Here is a 14114-nt window from a genome sequence, read left to right as displayed (position 1 = left end):
GCATCACTGTGCAGATAACGTGGGAGAAATTGAATTAGAATATTGCAGAAGGGGGTAAAAGTGCAACCCTTGCTTTGTCTTTTGATGTGCTTGTGATCATCTCTGCTGCCGGTCAGCGTCTCATCATGAGATTCAGTTAGGAATCAGCGTATATGTGTCCTGGTGGTTCGATTTGCACAGCACTTGTCATGCACTGTGTTATGTGTGGTTCAGGTCACAGGTGGAGGCAGGGAATCATTGTGCCAAAATAATGTGATTGAATGTCAGTGGGCTTGCTGCTTCCCTCAAAGGAAATAAATGGACACCAAATGACAAGGTTCAGGGCCCAGGCATCAACATTTGTTATAGTCAAAATGAGTGTGGAAAAGGAAATAAAGCTCAAGGTGAAAACAGCACCAAATCTAAATTAAAAAAAAAAGAAAAAAGGAGTCTTGATGATTGTTGGAATTTGTCGTCCCAGCTGGGAGATAATGTGGCAGTGGTCAGTGACAGCTGCTCTGTGTGCCTCTCTGACAGTTTGCACCTGTACTTACAGTGTGAAACACATATTTATAACAGTTAATTACACAAAAAGTTAATTTCTTCAACATCGGTGCACTCGAAATGTTAAAAGCCAACTGTGACTGCGCAGTTATTTTTGCTTCAGACGGAGGAGAGATGAGAAAAATGTCATCCTCTGATTGACTGTAGTACATGTTGCTGCTCGTATGGTAAAGACTGAGTGATGAGATTTAAAAATAGATAATAAGCCGAGGGAGAAACAAAAAGGAATCAAGAATGAAAGACGGAGCATTGATCAAATTCTCACAGTATGTACATAATTAAGCAGTGCTGAGCATAGAGCATGAAAGCATTTCACACTGTGCATTGTAACAGTATAGAAAAGCTTCAGATCATATGGCACTGTCACACTAATAAAGCTGTTTTATTATCACTCTAATTCATCATTGACAGTTTCCTCTTTAAGTGGTCTCAGCTGGAATCAGACAACAGCAGTGGGCTCTTTCTTTCAAATTCTCAATAACTGTCAACTGGATTGTATGAATGATGTCATCAGATAGATATAGAGGGATCAAGTGAACTAAGAATGCCCCAGAGTCCATTTGGGAAGTTGTAAATATAAGATGGACTACACCCAGGAAAAAAGAAAATCTGGTGCAGGACAAAACAAGTGAGCTGGCAGAGATGAATCTTTTATCTTTTATGGGTTGAGTCCCAACATGTATCCCGGGACCAGAACAAAAGGCAAGCAATGGTCAAAGGCTGACGTCCCACTGGACACAGATGAAAAATAAGTTGTTTTGAAGTCCAGAAGAAGATATTTGGGACAGAGCCGAGTTAAACAAGGCTAGGTTGAAACCCAGTATATAGCTGGATTGCGGTCTGTGTGCTTAATTGGGGCCAAAGTGTTACAGATAGATAGTCAGGGATAGTGTCGCGAATTCCTGGATAATTACTGTTTTCTGTAGTGATCCCAGTAATGTGTTATTAAAGTGCACAAAAGCATATCATATGACATGGTTACGCTTTGTTTCACTCAGATAATTACTACTTTTATTATTATTATTATTATCATTATTTATATATTGGTGCTATTTTTACCAACTTGTTGTTTCAGTTCACTCATCTTAAGTGTTTAGTGTTGTACTGGTTCAGTCGCCAACACACAGTGAACAGGCAATGGTTTGCACTTTGTTAAACCTCTTACTGGTTGAATTTATTTACTTTTTTTTTTTTTTTATAATTATTCTTGCGCAAGCAGATGCTTAATTAAGTGGATATTGTTCATTTCAATATAGCACATACAGTAGATTAGGTATGATGCAAAGTAGCAACATTAGGGCATAATTGGGCATAATAGTAATTTAACAAATTTTCCAGTCTCAGGAATGTGGATTATTTTTTTGATGCTGCTATTACTGAAACAGGATTTTTGAATTGAATAACAACATATGTTTCTATACAATCATTGCTGCTCCATGTGTACAGTATGTGATGAACGACAATCGTCTACAAGGGGTTAGCAGACCAGACCTCAGTTATAACCCCTGACAGTAACAATTTACGAACACGCCTGTAGTTGACGAGCAAGACACAAAAGCTTTTACTTGGGTCCTGAGAAGCTGCAGCGTTTACTCATGGACAAACTGAAACCTTGACTACTCGGCAATTTTATTGTTAATTTATTCTCTGCTTCATTCACCAACAACTGTCTGCTCTGAGCACGACCCCCCATCAATCTCTCTCTCTCATACACTCTTATAACTTATCAAAGTCTGCCAACACCTACAAATATACTATAAAAGCACCACTTTGGAAACACATGGACAGGAAAATATTATTCCATACAGAAAAACCTTAACCAAAATATAAGCAAAAAGGGATTTTTTTTAAAAACAAAGAGAAGAAAAACATTGTCTATTTCCCATATCATATGGTGAATTATTCTAAAGTAAAGGGATGTTCAGTGCATTAGTCCTACTGTTGCACAGCATGAAAATAAACACACTTAAATTAGATGCTGGTTTTCTCTGAGAATGTCTGTGTGAAACAGGAAAGCTATATTGAATCTAGAGTGAGGAGGGGTGAATGAATAAGTGAACTGAATGTTAATGTTTACCTGCAAGAAAGAAATATTCAAATGCACATCAGTCATTCTGAGGACACAAGCTGAGACCAAGGCGTGGAGTGCATGATTGAACATCAAAGGGGAGGGTGCTATCAGCATTTATCTTTGAGATTCACAGCTGGGAGATAAGGTGCTCTTTAATTGTGGGTCTGTCTATTGTAGGTCACAAGCATCCCATCAATCACTGTGCCCGGAGAAACCTGCCACCTCCAGACTTAAAGGAACAGAGGCAAGCTCATCATGAATTATAAATATGATAAGCCAGCAAAAAAAAGTATGTGTGAGATTCGACAAACATTATAGATAACAGTACTTGTAGTACTGAATTAAAAGCAACGGGCCCATAAAAACAGCATCAGGAGAAACTGGAGGTCATAAACTGGATGTGTGCTCCAGAAAATACAAACTACAGGTGTGGTCTGTAGCGAGAAGATGGCCAGTATATTTGTCCTGAGTCTTACTGACACACAGCTGGTGTCTGATGTACCACTAAAGCCAGGGGGGTCTGATTACAGAGTGCCAGTTTAGGAAGCCAGCATATGACTAAGGGCAGTAGAGAAAAAAACACAGCCACAAGACTACACTGCAAAAAAAGAAAAGTTGGGTGAACTCAAAATTCCAAGGCAACAAACGTCGCTAAAATTTTAAGTTGGACAATTAAACTAAATATTTTAAGTTTTGTTTTTGAGTTTATTCAACTCTGAATTCAGATTTTTGTCAACTCAACTGTAAGTTGTACTAACTTATAATTTTACATTGTAATAACTTTTAATCCTTACTTCTGCTAACTTCTGCAATGTGCTGAATTGGCACGATTGTAACGCTGCTATGAAATGTCAGCTAATGTTGCAAACACAATTTTGAGTTAGCATTGATACGCTAATGGCTACTCTTGTAGCTGTAACAAGCAGTGTCGCTAGCATCAATTACCAACTTAAATCACTGTTTTAGGCCAAAAACATTGAGATTAAACTATAATGCATGAACTTCATGTCATGTTTTGGGACTGCACAAATGTTGTCTTTAACCCATATCTAGGTGAAGCTACAAAACTTCATGACTACTGTATAGATCCAGCATGGAAGCAATGCTGTTTTTGAGTGTGATCAGCAAAAGCAAAGTTGCGGGCTGGAAAACCAATTTGTGATTAAGGTTGTAAAAGACTCAGTCTGGTTATGTTTTAGGTCACAATACTGCTTGTTTAGGTTTAAGAAAAGATCATGGTTTGGGTTAAAATAAGTTTGTGTGTCACTATTCAACTTCATTAAAAAAGTATGTAATGTGGTTACGCTTGTGATATAAAGCGTGACATACTTACTTTAGTTACATATTTATTTTGGCTATGTAGTTACATAGCAATAAGTCAATGTTGACTTTTTAGTTTCACATGGGACAACATCTCCTGGGTCAAAGTTTTGTGTGTTTAGAGCCGTCAATCCAACCTATACAGACTTTGTGACCTTTTTATACTACATCCCCTGACTCCCCCTTTGTTCCCATTATAATTTCTATAGCTTCAAGAGGTCACCATTACAATAAACGTAAATATAGATCGTAATAAGCTGCTCATCCTGCACAACCTATGGGGACTGGTAGAGCTCAGAAAAGAGGCGGGTATAATATAATAATAATAATTATTAACTTTACATTACAACCAGCAATTTGAAGCAATGAAGAAATTAGTTGACATTTTAGGAAGTACACTTATTTGCTTCCTGCTGAGAGTTAGATGAGAAGATTTATTTAAATTTTATATCTGTATGCAAATTATGGCACGAGAGTAGTTGATCTGCTTAGTTTAGCCTGAAGACAGTTCATCAGTAATGCCTATCAGTACCATTGAACTTCAAATATGAGCATGTTTTATCCTGTTTGTTTAATCTATACACGCAAAGCACAAATGGAATAGCTTGTTGTTTTAGGGGGAGTTAGTGGTCTCCAGTGGGCGAGTGCTTTATAAACTTTCTTGAGAGTACTATTGATCTTCCCATCTAATTCTGTATTTCTCATAATGTCAAACTTTTGTATAAAAGAGAAAACACACTAAAATCCACATGATAACTTGGGCATGGGCCAGGAAATTTTGAGAGGAGTTGAGAGTTTAGGAGATGGAGTATCCACAAGAGATCAGGACTTCATCTCAACCAGTAATTACCTTTAAATCACAAACAAACAACTAACTTACAGGGTAAATTAAAGGACCAAAACGGCAGTTATGTTATAAATCCATCCTGACCTGCAAATCAAGACGTCATTAAAAAGACAGGTCATTGAGTGAAACAGTCAAGGCTACATCTGAGTATCAACAGCAGAAAGACAAAGCCTGGCAGAAGATTACACACAACATGTGATTGATTTTCAGCAGGAGGACATCCAGTACATTTGTCTTAGTTGCTTGGGGGATAAGATGAGACATAAGTGATGGAGTGGGATGACAACAATGCACCGTAGCCTTGCCTGAAGCCCACGGATGCATGTGACAGACAGGGTATCATGCTCCGAAACCCTTCTTGAAAGGCTTCTGTTGCTGCTGTTGTGGGGATTAAACCAGCCTCATAATGGCCTGTGGGATTTGTGCCACTGCCGGGTGACAGCCGTCGAATTGGGTGGCAGGCAAAGACGAACTGCAACTAGAACACAGCGCTCGATCTATACAGTTGCCAATCACAGCGTACATCTATTGACCACGGAGAAAAAAAAGAGATAAGGGGAACATAGAGCTGCTTCAATGGCAGGTGGAGCGCTGTTATGTGAAGAAATGTGTTTGTACGTCAGTTGTTCGGACTTGTGTGAATAATCCCATAAATGCTAAATTCCCCAACCGTACCCACACCTCTCTTCCTAAAACTGCATCTGCCTCCCTTTCTGCTCTTGTTTTGGGGATTTGCAAGATTATTTTTCCACGGGAACTATTTTACATCCTCAACAGCTACTCCATACAGGATCCACAGTTGCCATGGCAATATCTGTGGCAGGAAAAGAGAGAGAGAGAGAGGGGAAAAAAAGGAAAAGTATTCAGAGTTGACAGGGAAATAACTGGTTTCATTATATTCAGCCAGCTGATTCTCTCTATCACCAATGACAGGGCGACGGCAGGCACGGTGAAAGAGCTTCTGTTTGTGTTTGAGCGGTAATAAATTACTGCAGGGGTCAGGGCTGTGCAGGCCGCACTCCCTGATTAAATGAGACCAAACTTATATCCCTCTGACATCTCCCAGCCTCCTTCTCAGGAATCTGAAGGTGCAAAGACAAATCCCATAATCCTAATTAAGTATTTCCTGCTATTGCGCCGTACAAAACGCCTGGCTGTTTACACAGCTAAAGCCCTCATTCGGTTCCCATGCTCAGTTCAAACACATAGTTTAGGGTAATCTCTGCAAATGCTGAAGAGAAAAGGGACATCATAGAAAGTGGTAAAAAAAAAAAAAAAAGTAATAATTGGGAGAGCACATAAAATCACTTTTAGAGGAAGAGGTAGAAAGTTTAAGCGTAAGTATTGCATCAGCAGGCCACAGACTCTGTGGCTTCTGTGCCGTTTGTGAAAAAAAATGTTCTCGTATTTTAGGATGTCATTCTCATTTTCACCGACTCACAGTAGTCTCACGGTCAATTGAGCAGGATAGTGTGGGAGAGCAAATCGCAGATGCAGCTGCCGCAGCGGGTTTCTGTGTGCTCCTTTCTTCCAAACAGTTTAACATTTCAAAACAAGCAACACAATGAAGCAACAACACACTACACTTCTAAATCCACATCAATACTGCGAGTGGGAACAAAAGGTGAAGTGTCTGGACATATGGAGGGACATAAGTGTGTTTTCAACACACTGCATGGCATTTATACAGTGTGTACTCAGGCATAATGAAGGTACTCCAATGAATGTCTCATTTGCTTTTATTCAACTGACATAAATTAGTTGCAAAATAATTGGGTAAGACTTTTCTATGAACCCCTATTCATTTAAAAGCAGAATATAAACAACATGTAAATGTATAGCACTCTGTGGTGTGGTTGTAAGCAAATATAATGATATTTTAAAGCACCCCTGCACTTATTGTTACTTCACTCACTTCACTTTATAAGCCTCACTGTGCTCAATGAAGTTTGGCAGTTCACTGGAGAAAACTTTCTTTAGATTCATCTGTCTATAGAAAGGATTTATAAACAGAATTTGGGGACATCATTATCAGTCTACCAATCAATCATGGTCCAATATGCAGTTCACATAAGTATGATGATGACACAAGCACATATAGGAGCTTTAAGTTGTTATATATGTTGAGTTTTTATTATAGTGGAAGACATGGATGCAATTTTTAATTTTTATGTATTTTTAACTTAACAATTTTTAAACTTTCCTATGAATAATTTACATTTATAAACTATTAATGTTTTATAACAAACTGTATGGAATAAGGAGTTGTCTTGTATTCATGTCATTTAACATGGTTAGAACTTTGTTAAACTGTTTTTTAAAGTCGTAAAGTATTGTAAAAAGTGGGATTTCCATGTGTTTTTGTATTTATTATAAAGCAGATTATATAAAAGATTATACAAAAAAACTGAATTTATAAAAATGCTACATCCACAGAGAAATACACACAGTCTGTATTCAGAAACTTTACCTTCTTTATATGAGTTATGAGTTATCTGGACTTCTGTAAGGTTGTGATGTCACAACTATACTATGATCTATCTATCTATCTATCTATCTATCTATCTATCTATCTATCTATCTATCTACTGTGTTGGTACAGTCATTTCCCGGCTGCAATGACAGTGCAGAGAAGTCAAGAATGCAGGTGGGGAAGACCTGAAAACACTCAAAGCAGACTGAGCTTCTTCTGGAGGAGGTTTTAAAGAGACAGAAGCTACTGGAACATTTCAGACAGAGGGTTAATACAGATATATTAAAACAGACAGCATAGAAAAAAAATGTGTTTCTGCATTTTAAAGCATGTAAACATGTTCTAGCAGAAACCCAAAAACCCAAGTATAAGAACCTGAATATGAGCAAATATGTAATTAACTGATGAAACACCAACAGCAAAGCTTTAAAGGAAAAGTTACAAAATGCTTAAACTGTATTAAGAACCACTTAACATATTAATACATACTTAAATCCATGGAAATGCCTGTTAATTTGGAGCTTAATTCCAGAAAACACATCATTTGGCTTCTAATATGACTTCCTGGTCAATAATCTATCATCTTTATCTTTGCTTAATAAGACTGTCAGCAGTTAATGTCATGATGTATATGACTGAGGAGTAATGTGCACCAGTTTGGCTTCTATACACCTCCACTCTATTGCCCTTGAGCCCTGCCGCGACTACATGATTCAGTCCAAACTGCTTTCCACTCCAAACAAAACACTGTCACTTTAAATACAGGTTGAACCTCTGTCACTATGTTTGCACTCTGCAGGGGCGAGCAGCGCCCCAGCGGCATCACACAATGCTTGCGGTTCTGTTGAGGGCATTTAAAGTTTTGTAATTCCTCGCACATCTCAGGATTAGGGACAAGGGAGGCTGTGCCCCACTCAGCCCTCAAGGGCAACGTCACCCTACAGTGCTGCTTCAGAATTACAAACAACACAGATTCAGCTTAAGCAGAAGCCACCAATCAAAAGACAATCAATATCTGCTAAGAAGAAATGCCTCACATCATACAACACATCAATCACAAGCACAGGTGCGAGCCTGTCAAGGAAGCAAATACCTTAATTAATGAATATCAACTGAGCGTTCTGTAGTGGAGGAATATTTCCCATCCTGCCAGGCTGTCAGGGAAACATGTTATGATTTGGAGAAAGAAATCATTTCCGGCTCGGGTGTCTCTCTTCCAATAAGCGTTCATCATGTTGGTTGACTTGTAATTATTGTTAATGACATTGTGCTGATGACAAGCAGGAGCACTACAAGTTATTACTCGACTAGGCGATGCTGATGACAAGTTAAATAACATCATCCGCTGAATTAGATGGTGCTGTTTAACCACAGGTCGAGGAAGAACAACGGAGACACAACAAGATAGAGCTGCAGTGTAATTATTCTACAATGAACCGCACACTGGCAGCATCTTTATTAAATGGAGCGAGAAGAGCCATCATTCAGCTTCCTGTTGTTGGGTGGAGTGGACACTAGTGACATGCTCCACAAAATGAGCTGTGCTTTTATGACTTGAGAAGTAATCCTAAGATACGTGATACTCTGCAGCGGATCATCACCAAAACAGCTTACAGTTATATGTGAGGTATTTAGCTCATGTTCCCATGCAGCAGGATTTAGAGTGAGTGAGATGGAGGTTTTTTTTTTAGACTGTTGTTCAAGGACACTTTACAGGACTGGCTGCTATATCAACCAACAGCTTATGTTGTAGGTGTTTGTTATAGTTTGACTACCAGAATTTGGATTTGAACTTGAGATCACATGTCGTACTGGTGTCAAGAAAACATGATGCAGCTGCGTTGATGTCCAGCAAATACACTGTAAAAAAAAAAGACAATATCTACTCAATAAAATTAAGGCAACAGATTGCAACTTAACAGGAAGTGCCTGTCAATTAAAAATGGACAAATTCTATTTTGTTGTATTTATTCAAAATGCTCTTGATTTAGAATTACATACATATAAAGATTATATTTAATGTGATCAAAATAAGTAGATTCTATCTCAAACATTTTTATATTAAAGTTACTTAAACAACTGCCTCAAAATCAAAGACGCATTTATATTTTATACATTTTTAGATTAGATTAGATTAGATAAGATTCAACTTTATTGTCATTGCACATGTCACAAGTACAAAGCAACGAAATGCAGATTTTATCAAACATATTAAGTAAAATGAAAGGACTACAGAATAATGTATTACAGTGTACCGAGGTACCTAGGTGACTCTTCAGTCTTTTATTGTTTTTAATTGTTAATAAATTAATGGATGTTCTGAAAGCAGGCTCATGTTCACCGACCCCATGCTGCCTATCTCCTTGCACAAGTCCTTGACCGCTGCGTTGGCCGTAATCTCATAATGGCTGCCTTTTGGACTGCAGCAAAAGCACAGCCACTCGTCACTTCCGTGAGCATCTGTGTCTGGTTCATTTCAGTACTGGAAATATGCGTTAGTGGATCATGTGTAATGACTTAACCAGCTCTGTAAGCAGTTTAAGGAGATACACTAAAGGTGTTTTTTCCTGCACTGGTCAATTTTGAGGTTTTGAGCAATTTTTTAAAATTCAAAACAAACATGTTGGTGTGTATTTTACAAGATGTCTCATAAATTCATTTACATTTTCTTTGTTGTTGTTAAAATCTATTTGATTCAATATTTTGCCTTCAAATAGTAATTTCCATTAAGAATGTATGAAATCTTCAGCTACACTTACATACACCAGTTTTATGTCTAACTATATTCTGGAGGGGTTTTTTTTAGAGGGGTTTGTTTATATATGTATATACCTGATTTATAGAATATTTCGTTCCTAAAAACATGACAAAAATGTATTTTGTCTTTTGACAGTATTTTCTAATTTATTAAAGTTATAAAAGGAGATATCGCAATTTTCTTCTGTTAAAAAAAACTTTAATATATATTAACAAAATAAATTAACAAAATAAATGTACATCCTGGAAATATATGCAAATTAGAACATATTTAATGAGTACACACCTCATTTGCACATCTAAACATGACATTTCAAAAAACTTGTAATTAAAAAAAAAAATTAAATAACAAATTGGAGAAGTTCCAGGGTGATATCTATAAGTTAAAAAAAAACCCTATTCACCTGTCATGGAAAAAATTGTTAGACCACCCTTGTTTTCTTCAATTTATTGTTCATTTTAATGCCTGGTACAACTAAAGGTACATTTGTTTTGACAAATATGGTGATAACAAACAAAAATAGCTCAAAAAAGTTTAATTTAAGAGCTGATATCTAGACATTTTCCATGGTTTTCTTGATAATGATTTTGGTTATCATCAAGAAAACCATTAAACCTTATGAGCTATTTTTGTTATCATTATATTTGTCCAAACAAATGTACCTTTAGTTGTATCAGGTATTAAAATGAACAAGAAATTGAAGAAACAAGGGTGGTCTAATAACTTTTTCCATGATTGTATTTTTGGATGCTCCACTGGCAGCTGGCGGTTCTCTGACCGAACCCGAGCAGCTTCAAACACTTTGAGTGTCAAAGTGTCCCTTTCCATTTCTGAGGGGGCTCTGTAAATGCTGCCAGGTCTTTGGCCATCTGCCTCATGACGTAACTGACCACGTCCTTGTTTTTGTCATATGGACTTGTTTCATGGGAGAGCCGCGTCAGCATGTGGCTATTTTCAAGTTCTCTCTTTATCGCTTTGTTTTGATTTTATTTTCAGATGACCATCAATGATATCAGTTTGCTGTTTTTCAATGATACCATTTTATTTCTGTAGAAGCATTAATCATCTGTGCCCTCTCTTCTTCCTTCCCCTCTACTGTAATTATGTTGTCCACTCGGCCTTCATCAGCCTCGTCTAGCAACTCAAATGATGCTTTGCAGTTAAGATTTAAAAAGAAATTTTCACAAAAAAAATTTCAGGATTGTTTCCTTATCAAATTTGTGGAAAAAAAGGCCTTGAACTGATTCCACAACCTTCTGACTCTGCATGACTCTCTCCTGGCCGGTGTTCTCTCTCCGTCTCTTTTTTTGTGTTGCATGTGTCTCCTCCAATTTGTATTCTTCCATTATTGTATTCACAATTTTAGATACTGCACAGTCTTTATTATTTCCGACTGAAGCAGCCTGCATTCTTCATCTGAACCGACATTTCTGAGGACCCTGTGGACATTTCTACCTCCAGGAGACCGTTTCTGGGGTTTCAGCAATGAAGCTTCCCTCAGAGGACAAGTTGTCTCGTCCGTCTTCTACCAGAGAAGTTACTGGTGTCTGCCATTAATTTTTGCTATCTCTGTTGAATTTATTGACTTTGTCTCGGCTTCATCGCCTTCTTTTTTGCTACTCTTGGGGCTTTTTTTTAACCTTAAGCATAGAAGATGTTATTCTAGCCTTCTTATCAGCACTACTTCTTGTACATTGACATGACTTAAACTTGGTGTTGCTGCAGTCTCATACGTTGCTCCGAGTATTTTGGCCACTTCTGTATTTTTAATCACACTGCAAAAAAGCCGACTTGTATTTTTTGGCCTAAAACAGTGATTTAAGTTGGTAAAACTTGGAAATAAAAATTACTGACATTTAGGGCAATAATGTAAGTTAGCACAACAAAGGAAATCAGTTGTATGCTCAAAAACAAGTTGGTGAGTTGTTGTTACTTATATCTTTAAGTTGGGGTTCACAGCAAGGGACAATAGTTCTGCTCTTATTTCTTTGTTGTGAAATGCAGGAAAGCGGTGAAATTCGGTCATCAGCAAAAGCTAGCGGCTAACTGATGCTAGCCGCGCTGCTTGTTACAGCTACAAGAGTAGCCATTAGCGTATCAATGCTAACTCAAAATTGTGGTCACAACATTAGCTGACATTCATAGCAGCGTGACAATCGTGCCAGAGAAATTCAGAGTTGAGCAAACTCAAAAACAAAACTTAAAATATTTAGTTTAATTGTCCAACTTAACATTTTTTTTGAAGTTTGTTGCCTTGAAATTTTGAGTTCACCCAACTTTTCTTTTTTTTGCAGTGCATTAGTATTTTAATAGTATGCCCCATCTCAACGGAGAGTGAATATTGTGTTTTGGATGTTATTAAAGACAACGGTGTCAACGCCCACTGTTAGTATGTTGATAACAATGGTGAATAGCTTACATCCAGCCATATGACATGATGAGAAAACAACAACTAAAGAAATGTTTATAATGGGGCTATATATAAAAATCATTCAGACTAAGTACCCTGTTAAATCCTGTGTATCACCACTCGGGGATGGTCTAATCTTCTCAATCCGGAAGCAGGGGAGCTGTAATTACATTAAACATTGTCGTGTGATTGAATAGTCCATATGTTTAGTGGAAGTGGCAGACTTATGTTCAGCTATTCTTTGTTTAAGAGGGTGTTTAGTTTGACCCACACTGGTTACATTTTCACTACATTCATCTCTGGGAGAGAAAACATATTTGTAACTATGCAACAATGCAATTCTCTGTCATTGGTTAGTGTTATTAGCCATCAAGCTGCCATCATCAGGTCTAAATTGTAATATGGCCACTGCAGTAATGACATTTACATCAGCCTCAGTTGTAATTTGCATTTGGTGCTAATTAGCAAATATTAGCTTGCTTACAAAAAGCAATGGCCCCAGCAGAGGGTCACAGCCAGAGTTTCTTCACTGAGACATCAAAGACAAGCCTTCTGACAAGAGAGAAGGAAAAGACAGCAGTTGTATTAGATAAAAGCAGACACAAAGTGAAATGCAAAATCCAAATAAAGTCTGAATGCATGATTTCCAAACACTGAGCCCATAAACACCAGCAAGAAGTCAAAGAAAACTAGATAAGGCACAAACAGAGTCATCTAAATCAAAAATGTTTGCCAGTTGGAGTGTATTAAATTCCACTGCAGGGTTCCCAAATCACACATTGCATCATTAAAATACAACAGGATGTTTTTCATCTCGGTTGTTTCTCTCAAACTCTATAAAGAGCTGGACAGACAGTTGGGACAGAGTAGAGCTGTGCTGCATAATTTGAAGACTGTAATTATATGTTATCAATGAGTTCAGTAGGTGTTTCATCAAAATACATTCTTCAAGGTTATGGACAGAAAATTAGGTTATTCATTTCATAGAAACTTTACATTACCATTTCATGTCCTTGTGTTCAAAAAGGCAGTTTGAGACAGAGCTAATGTTGAATTCAAGGTTTCATCTAGCGCTAATTAAATTGCGTGCATGCACCAAGGTGTGTGTGGGTTTTTATTATCTAAGAGGCAAGATGAAATTGTCTGGCAAGAAGCTAAAACCCTCTATGATACCTTTCAAAGTGTGCCACATGTGCCACATTATTCTGGTAAAAGTCATGAAGCCCTAGAAAAGTAAAAAAGTGAACTCAAAAGCAGATGGGATGAATAACAGATTTCTTTCACAGGCAGGCAGAACATGGCAACATGCTGAAGACAATGAGACTCTGCTTCCTACAGTGTGGTCAGGTCAGTTCAATATGCTCATTGATTTCCTTTTGATATATTACTAAAAGATGTCAAATCCCTCTGTTCGACTTCAATAAATATTGAACAGATTTTAACAATGCTGCTCAGACTGTTTCTGTCCTTTTGCGATAAGGCAGAAAATACAATAAAAAGGTCAATTGCCTTTCAATAAGTGTTTGATGGATGTGGGAATAACTAAATTATCTGGCAAGGAAAGAAAACAAAAATCCAATTTAGAGCTGTTCAATTAGGAAAAGACAGAGGAGGAATGGCACTTTGATTCCTAAGAAACTATTTCTACACTCACTGCTGACTTTGCTAAGTCAATGCAATTGGGAGTATGAA

This window comes from Centropristis striata, chromosome 8, assembly GCF_030273125.1.
Source record: "Centropristis striata isolate RG_2023a ecotype Rhode Island chromosome 8, C.striata_1.0, whole genome shotgun sequence".
Classification (NCBI taxonomy): domain Eukaryota; kingdom Metazoa; phylum Chordata; class Actinopteri; order Perciformes; family Serranidae; genus Centropristis; species Centropristis striata.
This window is presented reverse-complemented; position numbering follows the sequence as displayed.